We start from the raw sequence: 14,049 nt of genomic DNA on the forward strand, positions 1-14,049 counted from the left end.
GCATGCATGTGTATCTCATGAAGCTGCACATTTTGAGTGGTGAAAGGTCAAGGTCAAGGTCATCATTCAAGGTCAGAGGTCAAATATATGTGGCCAAAATCGCTCATTTTATGAATACTTTTGCAATATTGAAGATAGCAACTTGATATTTGGCATGCATGTGTATCTCATGGAGCTGCACATTTTGAGTGGTGAAAGGTCAAGGTCAAGGTCATCCTTCAAGGTCAGAGGTCAAATATATGTGGCCCAAATCGCTTATTTTATGAATACTTTTGCAATTTTGAAGATAGCAACTTGATATTTGGCATGCATGTGTATCTCATGGAGCTGCACATTTTGAGTGGTAAAAGGTCAAGGTCAAGGTCATCCTTCACAAGGTCAAGGTCATCCTCCAAGGTCAAACGTCATATAGGGGGACATTGTGTTTCACAAACGCATCTTGTTTTAATTCTCAATTTACCACTTAAAAACATGTTTATTATTTAGACAATTATTTTCGGTCGTCACTTGAAATATATTGCTTCAGAAATAAACATTTGAATCTTATTAGCTCATCTATTTTTTGAAAAAAAATTATGAGCTATTGTCATTACCTTGTCGTTGGCGTCCGGTTAAGTTTTGCGTTTAGGTCCACTTTTCTCAGAAAGTATCAATGCTATTGCATTCAAACTTGGTACACTTACTTACTATCATGAGGGGACTGGGCAGGCAAAGTTAGATAACTCTGGCGTGCATTTTGACAGAATAATATGCCCTTTTTATACTTAGAAAATTGAAAATTTTGGTTAAGTTTTGTGTTTAGGTCCATTTTATTCCTTAAGTATCAAAGCTATTGCTTTCATACTTGCAATACTTACTAACTATCATAAGGGGACTGTGCAGGCAAAGTTATGTAATTCTGACTGGCATTTTGACAGAATTATGTGCCCTTTTTATACTTAGAAAATTGAAAATTTGGTTAAGTTTTGTGTTTAGGTCCACTTTATTCCTACAGTATCAAAGCTATTGCTTTCATACTTGCAACACTTATTAACTATCATAAGGGGACTGTGCAGGCAAAGTTATGTAACTCGACTGGCATTTGGACGGAATTATGGGCCCTTTATACTTAGTAAATTGAAAATTTGGTTAAGTTTTGTGTTTTGGTCCACTTTACCCCTAAAGTATCATAAATATTGCTTTCATACTAGGAACACTCGCAAACTATCATAAGGGGACAGTAAAAGGACAACCTGCATAACTCTGGTTGTGATTTTTTCGGAATTATGGCCCTTTTTTGACTTAGTAACTTTGAATATATGGTTAAATTTTGTGTTATGATGCACTTTACTTCTAAAGTATCAAGGCTATTGCTTTCAAACTTCAAATACTTTCATGCTATCATGAGGTTACTGTACCTGGCAAGTTGAATTTTACCTTGACCTTTGAATGACCTTGACTCTCAAGGTCAAATTATTAAATTTTGCTAAAATTGCCATAACTTCTTTATTTATGATTAGATTTGATTGATACTTTGACAAAACTACTCTTACCTGACATACGACAATAGACTCCATCCAAACCATCCTCCGTGCCCTCCCCCCCCCCAATTTTTTTTTGTTGAAACGGTTAAAAAACACAAATATTTATTTTTATTATTAACCAGGTTTTCCGAAGGAAAAAACTGGTTATTAGATTGGCGAATGCGGGCGGGCTGGCTGGCTGGCGGGCTGGCTGGCTGGCGGGCTGGCTGGCTGGCTGGCGGGCTGGCGGGCTGGCGGAATAAGCTTGTCCGGGCCATAACTATGTCGTTCATTGTCAGATTTTAAAATCATTTGGCACATTTGTTCACCATCATTGGACGGTGTGTCGCGCGAAATAATTACGTCGATATCTCCAAGGTCAAGGTCATACTTTGAGTTCAAAGGTCAAAAATGGCCATAAATGAGCTTGTCCGAGCCATAACTATGTCGTTCATCGTCAGATTTTAAAATCATTTGGCACATTTGTTCACCATCATTGGACGGTGTGTCGCGTGAAATAATTACGTCGATATCTCCAAGGTCAAGGTCACACTTTGAGTTCAAAGGTCAAAAATGGCCATAAATGAGCTTGTCCTGGCCATAACTATGTCATTCATTGTGAGATTTTAAAATCATTTGGCACATTTGTTCACCATCATGGGACGGTGTGTCCCACGAAAGATTCACGTCAATATCTCCAATGTCAAGGTCGCCACGACTAAAAATAGATTTAAAAAAAAAAAAAAACTTACAAAGGGGGTTAATTTTTTTTGGTCATATCAAAAGTTCAGTTTGAGTTTTCTCCCTTTATCAGATTTTTTTTTCACAATGAAAACCTGGTTTTGTGACAATTTTGTCCCTTGTTTTATTTTTGAAATACCGTCCAACCATCGCACCCAAAAATCCCCTCCCCACCACCTCATCACACAAATGACCACCACACCCTCACACTATACCCCCCCCCCCCCCATCCCCCCCCCCCCCCAAAAAAAAAATTTTTTATTTTGCATTTTTTTTTTCCGCATTTTTGGAAGATAATGTTATAAATGTCCACACCCACACACTATACACCCCTCTTCACTCCTCCCCTCCCTCCTTTGTGATTGAAATTGAGCGTCCCTTCACCTTTAAAAAGAAAATTGATGAGCGGTCTGCACCCGCAAGGCGATGCTCTTGTTTTAAATTTGCACTTATAATATTAATTATATAAATTAATAGTAATAAGATTTTCGAAAACGAACAACACCATTGGTTATATTTTACTTGTATATGCAATTATGTTATACATAGATTCCCAATGTGTCGAGCTTGACAATGCAAATTGATTCATACTTCAAAATGTTTGGTAAGAATAGCGATAATATACATAAATGCATTTCAGGTAGAAGATAAAACTTGGTTATCAGAGTGCCCAATTTGTTGATAGTCTCTGTTATCCGAAGTGCTGGGGAAAAAAACCCTACCATTCTTCCGTGATGTTTTTCTTTGCAATAGAAAATGATACACCATTTATAAACTCGACCAGGCGCCTTGTCTAAAAAACTTATCTTTATGATATAACTTTAAAAAAAAACTTATGAACTTACCTCTCGCGTGTTGCTTTTTATGTTATCTGGTATCGAAGTGCCATCTGTTATCAAAGTATCCCCATGCCCACCATGCTGATGTATACCGATATATAAAGCGGATTGCATTGGAAGGGAAGAAAAAAATGGCTTAGGCAGTCCATATATTCTATGATCGATCGATGAATTAATAACTTAAAAACATGTATTGAATATCAGAGCTGTATTAAAACGCACAGCGATGCCAAATGAAATAGTTTATTATGCAGGCATCAAAGACTTAGAAGATTAATAGGGTTGATAAAAGGTGTAGATAGGTGGCAAGAGATATCAATTTCATAGAGTGTGAGGCATTATACACATGTTTTGTGTATTGAAGATAAATGATCATTGGGTGACTGGGGCAGTAGTGGGTAGATGACGTGGTCTGCAACCATGGAAATGGTTCCAAAAATTGGGACATAATGAAAAATTAGAGCTTTAATTTCATTTTTATATGCTTAATTAATCTCAATTTTTAGTTGCTTGCTTTGTGAGGCATTCCTCTTTATTGTTTGATTTACATTTTGAAATTATGATTGAGTTATCTTGCACATTTTTTGGGACATCTTTTCTTCTTGCACAAAATGCCATCTTGAAGCTTGTTTTATTCTCTTTTTGATCATGGTATAACGTGACAAGCTCAACATATCACTCATGTGATATATACATCAGACTATTTTGTATAATTCTAATAACTAGTCACTAATCCTATTGTATTTCTGATGTATTTTGCGTAATACTGTAAGCTCCGAGATCCAGTAAATCCAGCACTAGTTTGTGAATCTATTGATCCAATATTTATTGCGGAATAGCCAGAAAAATATAATTGATAGGCATAGTCTAGCTTGACACTTGTTCGTTAATATCTGACGTATTTGCATTTTGTGACATATCACCGAGAGCAGATATTTGGTAATCTATTTTCTCGATTCCATGACATGACTTTGAAGGAATTTATTCATTTTCTTGTCAGTGGATGGTTTTGCCAACATTTCAATCAATACAGCTCCTGGCTCTGAGCAAATTTTGTTAGTCGTTGATGTCATAAGGAAAGACATTGTATACCGTCTATCTGGTAAATTGCATATTGGAATAATTGCCAAGGAACCCAGAAGATGACAGCGTTTTTTTTTTATATATCTGCAGACATTTTTTTGCTGGTTTGATGTTTAATAATTTTATTCATAAAATGGAATGCTCTGATATCTTTGGCATGTTAGGAGACAAACTTTGTTAATTGGCCAATTTGCTTAGTTACAACATTTGGTAATATTTGCTATAATTAGGATAGAAAAGAAATTGATATTTATTTTACTATGGGTAAAGTGGTTTATAATTAAGTGTGAAAAAGTGTAAAATGAATAATCATGATGAAACTTATGAAGATTATTTTTCTTAACAATACCTTGGACATTAGTAGGAAGGTGTGTCACTTTGTCCACACACTAGGTCACTGGGTCAAACTTATAAAAAACACTAGTTGTAGAAGCTGTAGAAGCCACATTTAACCCATTTATGCCTAGTGGACTCTCCCATCCTTCTAAATTGGATTAATTTATTTCCAAAATTAGGGATGTCTAGTATATTTATTTCTATATTTAGAATATTTCTCACAGAAATTGCTTTAAGCAAACAGCGCAGACCCAGATGAGACGCCGCATCATGTGGCGTCTCATTTGGGTCTACGCTGTTTGCCAAGGCCTTTTTTTCTAGACGCTAGGCATAAATGGGTTAAGATTCAATCTCAATAAAACCGAGTCAGCATTTTCATCTTGACACTATTTAGTTAGAAAAACCTTGTTACCCCTCTAGAAGCAACATTTTTGATTCAATATTGATAACACTTATAATATTATGTCTAGCAACACTGACAGTGGTTTCACTCATCATCACCATCCAAAAGTCATGTTTGTAAGGCAAAGGAAAGGACATAATATACATACAAGACAGGACAATAAAAATGACTACTTAGATTATAAAGCCATGAAGTATATGCAGATATTTAAGTTATTGATTTTATCAATTAACTTGTAAAATATGGATTTACTGATAATGAATATTGTATGAAGTGCATAATGTAAAAAAAAACATCAATTGATTTAGAGAACCAGAATTTATTTAAATAAGTGAATGACATGAACATGCATAATTTTTATTCCCCCCTTCGAAGAAGAGGGGGTATATTGCTTTGCACATGTCGGTCGGTCTGTCGGTCGGTCCGTCCACCAGGTGGTTTCCGGATGATAACTCAAGAACGCTTGGGGCTAGGATCATGAAACTTCATAGGTACATTGATCATGACTCGCAGATGACCCCTATTGATTTTCAGGTCACTAGGTCAAAGGTCAAGGTCATGGTGACCTGAAATAGTGAAATGGTTTCTGGATGATAACTCAAGAACACTTATGCCTAGGATCATGAAACTTCATAGGTACATTGATCATGACTCACAGATGACCCCTATCGATTTTCAGGTCACTAGGTCAAAGGTCATGGTCATGGTGACCGGAAATAGTAAAATGGTTTCCGCATGATAACTCAAGAACACTTATGCCTAGGATCATGAAACTTCATAGGTACATTGATCATGACTCGCAGATGACCCCTAATGATTTTCAGGTCACTAGGTCAAAGGTCAAGGTCATGGTGACCGGAAATAGTAAAATGGTTTCCGGATGATAACTCAAGAACGCTTATGCCTAGGATCATGAAACTTCATAGGTAAATTGATCATGACTGGCAGATGACCCCTATTGATTTTCAGGTCACTAGGTCAAAGGTCAAGGGCAAGGTGACCCGAAATAGTAAAATGGTTTCTGGATGATAACTCAAGAATGCTTATGCCTAGGATCATGAAACTTGATAGGTAGATTGATCATGACTCGCAGATAACCCCTATTGATTTTGAGGTCACTAGGTCAAAGGTCAAAGGTCACAGTGACCCGAAATAGTAAAATGGTTTGCAGATGATAACTCAAGAACGCTTATGCCTAGGATCATGAAACTTGATAGGTACATTGATCATGACTGGCAGATGACCCCTATTGATTTTCAGGTCACTAGGTCAAAGGTCAAGGTCACAGTGACCCAAAATAGTAAAATGGTTTCCCGATGATGACTCAAGAAAGCTTATGGCTAGGATCATGAAACTTCATAGGTACATTGATCATGACTTGCAGATGACCCCCATCAATTTTCAGGTCACTAGGTCAAAGGTCAAGGTCACATTGACAAAAAACATATTTACACAATGGCTGTTACTACAACTGAGAGCCCATGCCCATATGGGGGGCGTGCATGTTTTACAAACAGCCCTTGTTAGTTTAGAATTGCATTTTACAAGGTTTGAAAGAGTGCATCATTTAGGATCAGTAGCGATGTAAAGTCATAAAACCTGCCATAATATTTTCTTAAGTCTGTTTGGCATGTTTTTTGTTGTTTGTTTGGTGGGAAAGAGAGCAAAAAGTTCTCTTTAAATATTCAGATCCTGTTACACAATATGAGTAATTGACAATGTTTTCTGTCACAATAACTTTTAGGCTGTTATCCTTACAGTTTTAAAATGATATTAAATATTCATAGCACCATAATGTTCATTGTATCTCTGCATTATGATTTATGCAAAGCATGTATGATAACACTGACATCCATCCAGGACATGCACTGATACTCATATTGCTTGTGATGTGGCCACAGCTATTGATACAATCCCATTATGATCCAGATTTTTATTCAGAACTGTTTTACAGTGTGACAGTTGTTTCTTGTGTGACAATCAGGTAGTAGTTTTTTTGTGTGACAGTCAGGTAGTAGTTTTTTGTGTGACAGCCAGGTAGTAGTTTCCTGTGTGACAGTCAGGTAGTAGTTTCTTGTGTGACAGTAAGGTAGTAGTTTCTTGTGTGACAGTCAGGTAGTAGTTTCTTGTGTGACAGTCAGGTAGTAGTTTCGTGTGACAGTCAGGTAGTAGTTTCTTGTGTGACAGTAAGGTAGTAGTTTCTTGTGTGACAGTCAGGTAGTAGTTTCTTGTGTGACAGTAAGGTAGTTTAAGTTTCTTGTGTGACAGTCAGGTAGTAGTTTTTGTGTGACAGTCAGGTAGTTGTTTCTTGTGTGACAGTAAGGTAGTAGTTTCCAGTGTGACAGTAAGGTAGTAGTTTATTGTGTGACAGTAAGGTAGTAGTTTCTTGTGTGACAGTCAGGTAGTAGTTTCTTGTGTGACAGTAAGGTAGTAGTTTCTTGTGTGACAGTCAGGTAGTAGTTTCTTCTGTGACAGTCAGGTAGTAGTTTCTTGTGTGACAGTAAAGTAGTAGTTTTTTGTGTGACAGTCAGGTTGTAGTTTCCAGTGTGACAGTCAGGTAGTAGTTTCTTGTGTGACAGTAAGATAGTAGTTTCTTGTGTGACAGTCAGATAGTAGTTTCCTGTGTGACAGTCAGGTAGTAGTTTCTTGTGTGACAGTAAGGTAGTAGTTTTGTGTGTGACAGTCAGGTAGTAGTTTCTTGTGTGACATTAAGAAGGTAGTTGATTGTGTGACAGAAAGGTAGTAGTTTCCAGTGTGACAGTCAGGTAGTAGTTTCTTGTGTGACAGTAAGGTAGTAGTTTCTTATGTGACAGTCAGATAGTAGTTTTCAGTGTGACATTAAGCTATTTGTATCTTGTGTGATAGTGAGGTAGAAGTTTCCAGTTTGACAGTAAGGTAGTAGTTTATTGTGTGACAGTAAGGTAGTAGTTTCCAGTGGGACAGTAAGGTAGTAGTATATTGTGTTATAGTAAGGTAGAAGTTTTTATTTGATCGTAAGGTAGAAGTTTCCAATTTGATTGTGTGGTAGTAGTTTTCTATGAAATGCCTCTTCAGAAAGTTACTAGTATTTTCCATAGTGCATGCTTAATGCAAAATTAACAATCATTGATTATCTTGTTCACCTAGTTATCCCCACGCTTTTTGAAAAAAAGGTGGGGATATTGTGGTTATCTCCGCCGTCCGTCCGTCCGTCCGTCCGTCTGTCCGTCCGTCCTGGCCACTATCTCCATCTACACTAAAAGCACTAGAACCTTGAAACTTACACACATGGTAGCTATGAGGATATGTGCGACCCTGCACTATTTGGAATTTTGATCTGACCCCTGGGTCAAAAGTTATAGCGGTTGGGGTGGGGCCGCGTCAGAAATTATCACTCATTTTTTTAGGTTATTTTACATTTACTTCTTTATTTCTACACCGATTCACTTCAAATTGATACTGGACCTCTCTTATGACAATACGGTCAATCTCAACCATGCATGGCCCCATTCCCAACCCTGGGGCGCCCCGCCCACATAGGCCACACCCACCAAAAATTTCCATTTACTATAATTTTTTCATTTCTACACGGATTCACATCAAATTGATACTGAACTTTTGTTATGACATTAGGGTCAATCTCAACTATGCATGGCCCCAATCCCAACCCTGGGGCGCCCGCCCACATAGGCCACACCCACCAAAAAATTGCCTTTACTATAATTTTTTCATTTCTACACGGATTCACTTCAAATTGATACTGAACTTCTCTTATGACATTAGGGTCAATCTCAACTATGCATGGCCCCATAACCAACCCTGGGGCCCCGCCCACATAGACCACACCCACCCAAAATTGCCTTTACTATAATTTCTTCATTTCTACACCGATTCACTTCAAATTGATATTGAACTTCTCTTATGACAATACAGTCAATCTCAACTATGCATGGCCCCATTACCAACCCTGGGGCGCCCCGCCCACATAGACCACACCCACCCAAAATTGCCTTTTACTATAATTTCTTCATTTCTACACCGATTCACTTCAAATTGATACTGAACCTCTCTTATGACAATACGGTCAATCTCAACTATGCATGGCCCCATTACCAACCCTGGGGCCCCGCCCACATAGACCACACCCGCCCAAAATTGCCTTTTACTATAATTTCTTTATTTCTACACCGATTCACTTCAAATTGATACTGAACTTCTCTTATGACAATACGGTCAATCTCAACTATGGCACAATTACCAACCCTGGGGCGCCCTGCCCACATATGTCACACCCACCCAAAATTGCCTTTTACTATAACTTCTTCATTTCTACACCAATTCACTTCTAATTGATGATGAACTTCTCTTATGACAATACGGTCAATCTCAGCTATGCATGGCCCCATTACCAACCCTGGGGCACACCTAGGTCAAACATTCGGCGTGGGGATACGCGTCGGCCTCTGCCGCGCCATTTCTAGTTTGCTTTGATTTTGTTTATCTACTTGTAAATTTGAATTATTTATATAATTTTAGGTCTTAATGAGTTTTATGTACTTCATCTTACATGATCTTTATCAAATGATGATGGATGGTCCTATATGATAGAGAATGATTTAATCTGGGAAGGGGGTAAAATATACATGCCAATTTCACTGTATTTACACATTAATGCCATTCATATTTATATATTTCTATTATAAGTGTATGTCCTCATAAAAGCTTCATGGAAGGGCAAATGCACCTGAAATTGCATTGAAACAGAACAGCTGATAAACATTGTATCTTATCGAATGTATTTTATTAAAGCCATGAATGTAGAGCATATATGTACAAGAAGAGTTGTATAATCTCATAACCTTTGATCACAATCCATAAAGTATAAACATTAAATACTGAATATTGTGATTTAGTTTACAATATAAGATAACTCATATTATGTTGCTGGATAAAATTTGTTGGATTTAGTTATGGTTTTGATGATGTTTTAATTAAGTTGCTTCGAATAAATCGTGCAGTATCATACATCATTTGAAACCTAAATATCATGAGAATAAACACATATTGAATGTAAAGTACTTTTCATTTAAATAATCATTAATTAAATATGCTCAAATTGAGTGGGCCAGTTGTTAAAAGATTTACATTAATACATTTTTTATTGTTATTTCCGCATGCATTTCCAGAGTTCTGTAGAATAAATTATGAAAGCATAAAGCCTCCATTAATTCCATTTTAAAAATTATAAAAAATATGTCCCCTGTTGTACTATTCATGCTTTCACGCAATCTGAGGACTTTTTTCAATATTTCATCAAGCTGTCATGCAAGTTGAACACTTTTTCAATATTTCATCATTAAATACACATTAATTATCAGTCTTTAATGTCATTTGAAAGCATTTTTTTAGTTTAAAAGATGTCTGATTCATTGATAGGGTAATGATGATATGTTGCGTTACCTTGGGGGTTATTGAACTTTGAATACAGAGCTGTTTTTTGTATTTTTCATATTTTACACTTGTTGGTGCATTGTTTGGTCATTCTGCTTAGCACACAGGTCATGAAGTATTGAGCTGGATGTACTTGTTCACAGATGTTCATATTTTGATCTTATACCTATGCTCATTGTGATCTTTCAGAATACTTAGTTTTCCTTGTTTTTTTGTCTGTCAGTCAGTGTGTTACTGTGTGAACTTTTTATGCCCCCTAAGGAGGGCACATAGTGATCAGACTGTCCGTCCGTCCGTCTGTCCATCTGTCAGTCACACTTTGCGTTTAGGTTTGGAAAAAAGCTCATAACTTCTATGTCGCTTCAGATAGCAATTTCATATTTGGCATGCATCTGTATATGGACAAGGACTTTCCATACACACAGAAATTTTGACCCCAGCTGTTACCTTGACCTTGAACTTAGAGTCTGCGTTTAGGTTTTGAAATCTGTGTTTAGGTTTCGAAAAAAGCTCATAACTTCTATCAAGCGTTTATAGGGGGCATATGTCATCCTATGGTGACAGCTCTTGTTTCGAACTACTTCTCCTCTTGATAGGCTTGGTAGATTTATAATAAACCTAATAGTTGAATGCCCATGGTGAACATCTTTCAAAGTTGTTATAATATTTTACTCCATGGCATATTGTTACAACGGCCAACATAATTTAAAAGGTTGAACAAGAATGACTTTGCGGTGGCAAAGTTGATATGGGAATGAACCCATAGTGGCCAGGAGTCTGAGGGCACTTTTCCTCATCTGGCTATAATAAAACCTTGTTAACAGTCTTAAAGTCCAATGATGTCATCATGAATATATGTCTTGCAGAGAAGGTTTGTTATATTTCATACGGTGAATGACAAGACGATAATATTTAAAGTGTTCTTCTTATGAAACCCATTAAAATGTTGCATGTGATTAAAGAATTTCTGAAATTCAGAAACAATATTAAAATATGCATCCTTTAAAAAAATGGAATTGTAAAAGCTTTGTAACAAATTATGTTGATTTATATAACGTCTTCCTTGACAATGACACATTCATCATAAAAATGTTATTAATGATAAAAATACTGATTGCAGAATATTTTTTAAAAGCTTTCTTGTCAGTCATTTACACTTTGCCACACTATAAATGTGTACAAAGTGAAATATAGTGAGTGAAATTGTTGCAAAATGATTCTCCGAAATTCTTTATTGGTGAACCTTGTAAAATAAATGTATATAATTTCAATGTCAGGTGAAGAAATAACATGGAATCACTAAAAAAAAATAAAAAAAATATTCTATGTTATAAAAAATGAAGATCACAAATGTGGCAAGGGCACCTGCACTATTTCAATGCCATTTTAAACTAAATCACTAGTTAAAGTCACTAATGAAACTTGCTTGGAACATTAAAAAAATTTGCTGTGATATCTGAAGTCTATTGTTAGTACCTCAGTCACAAATAGAGACCAGTCACCATCCAATCAGCGGACTACGAATGTTTATGCTCATCGGGCTGGCGCCCGGCTGATGATCGCAGGGACACCAGGTCATTTTGTAGGATCTGGCGGCGTCCAGATTAATTTTAAGTCTCACTTAAAATTTTACCCGACGTTGGGCCTGCATTGGAATTGTATTGAGATTGAAAAAAGATGGGACGATCAATGCCCCGTTATAGCCCGGTGAGCGACCAACATCAGATTCATTGTACGTGTATCAGCAAAAATCAAGGTATTCCAAGGGAAATATTTATTGGCCGGCGAAGGTCAGATGACATGAGGGCCTCCACACGATGACTGACGGACGCCTGACAGAGCTTGTCATGATACACGTACAACAAATCCGAGCGGCTGAGGTATTAAAGTGTGTCACTTATTGGACAGTGGGCATCTCTTACATGTCCAGTCTTCCAGTCGCCTGGAGATCGCACACATCGGCTGACGACCGGATTATCGTGACGGAGGCATAAACCTTTCAAGAACAACCTACTCAGAACTATATAGTTCCTTGAGGTCTCAGTAGAACATGATAGGGTCTTTTATTCTACTAGTTCTTGTCTTTCTTCTTACATGTTTTTAAATAAACCAGTAATTGATTGAATATTAATTAAAACAAATGATGTTTTGTTTAAGAGATTTAAGTGCACTCTTCTTCTGATATCAATGAGCAAACTCTTTCCCGAAGACTTTGAAATAGATGCTAGTGGGTGTTTTTTTAGTCCTCATCCTAAAACTACTGCAAGGGAGGAATAATTCAGAAATATACGGCTCTCCTCAGGGAGCAATATGATGAAGTATTATATTGCTTTTATATGTCTGAATTCAGTAAGCTGAAAGCTGTAAACATTTGAAATTACTACATACTTTCTGATTGGATTAGTTTTATGTGTTGTGAAATCGTAAACCACATTTGGCAAATTGTTTGATGTCTCTCAGAATGTTCATTATATGGAAGAGGCTTGACAATGGGATCTCAAAATGAAAATTGATCCAGAATTTTTCAAGAAGAGTTAACTGTAGCAACTTAGTAGACATGATAAACTAGAAGATTTGAGGTATATTAAAACTGTTGCATTTGGTGGGGTTTATCGAAGTATCGCTTGCAAAGATTGCATTTAATTGACAAGTCTTTTATATCTGCAGAAAAATTGGACATGCATGCTTGGACATAAAATATTAGTTAAGAATATATTTAGCAAAGAACAGCAACACAACAACAAAAAATACAATATGATTTTAACAGTAGTTTAAAAATTGTGTAAGAAGCTCACCTGAGCACAGCATACTAATATGGTATGCTTTTGTGATAACCTTTTGTCTGCGATGAGCCTTCAGTCCTTGATTGTCTATTGTCAACATTTGCATTGTTAACTCTTTCAGTGCTGGAACCGAATTTTGAAGGCCTTTGCAAACAGTTTGGATCCAGATGAGACGCCACAGAATGTGGCGTCTCATCAGGATCCAAACTGTTTGCTATTCGGATAGTATTATTTGAAAAAAATCGAATTTCTTTGCAATTATCAAAACTGGGTCATGTGGTGAAAAAAACTAGGTCACTTATACATATCAAATTGTGAAAAAGAAATTATATATGGGCCACATTTAGTACATAATGTTCAACAAACTTAATGTTGAGATTTTTTTCCAAATGATATTAGATTATTTGAAACTTGGTCATGTGGGTCAAAAACTAGGTCACAAGGTTGATTTAAAGTAAAAGCTTTTGAAAACTCTAAAAGTCACATTTGTTTGCACAATCTTCATGAAAGCCTAATTGTTCGGAATGTTTCTTCTAATTATTTTTCAAACAAATTAGATATTGTTCTTGTTCATGGCCATCATGAGACTGTGTAGTGTTCATGATTTTGCATAAAAAAAATCATTTGAACTCTGTTTAGAAGTGCCAGTTTTGCACACTCATCATGAAACTTGCTCACACAATTAAAGCATTTGTTATATCTATATTGCAGATTTTGTTTGACAAACTTTTGAAAAGTAGGACGTTTATACAATTTCGCAAGCTTTTTTTTTCTTAGAACCACTCTTTTAAACAGTTTTGTGAGGTATTTATGGTAATCTTTATAATGAGTATTTGACATCAGCAACAATAGCTTCCATTCTTTATTCTACAGCAGTTTTTTTTGAGAGCTCAAATAATATATATTTTTTTATTTTAGGTTTGTATTTTAAT

The 14,049-nt window shown here is 36.4% G+C and overlaps 1 protein-coding gene and 1 long non-coding RNA gene across 3 annotated transcripts in view; both read left to right on the forward strand.

The window, feature by feature from the left end:
• Positions 1-14,049, forward strand: part of LOC127876904 (high affinity cAMP-specific and IBMX-insensitive 3',5'-cyclic phosphodiesterase 8B-like) — a 406,208-nt gene that overhangs the window by 76,870 nt on the left and 315,289 nt on the right. The window lies entirely within an intron of this gene.
• Positions 1,635-2,257, forward strand: LOC127876926 (uncharacterized). The gene is made up of 2 exons (XR_008048151.1): positions 1,635-1,880; positions 2,043-2,257. It is a non-coding gene; the product is annotated as an uncharacterized LOC127876926 (long non-coding RNA).

This window comes from Dreissena polymorpha, chromosome 4 (genome assembly GCF_020536995.1).
Source record: "Dreissena polymorpha isolate Duluth1 chromosome 4, UMN_Dpol_1.0, whole genome shotgun sequence".
In the NCBI taxonomy this organism is placed as follows: domain Eukaryota; kingdom Metazoa; phylum Mollusca; class Bivalvia; order Myida; family Dreissenidae; genus Dreissena; species Dreissena polymorpha.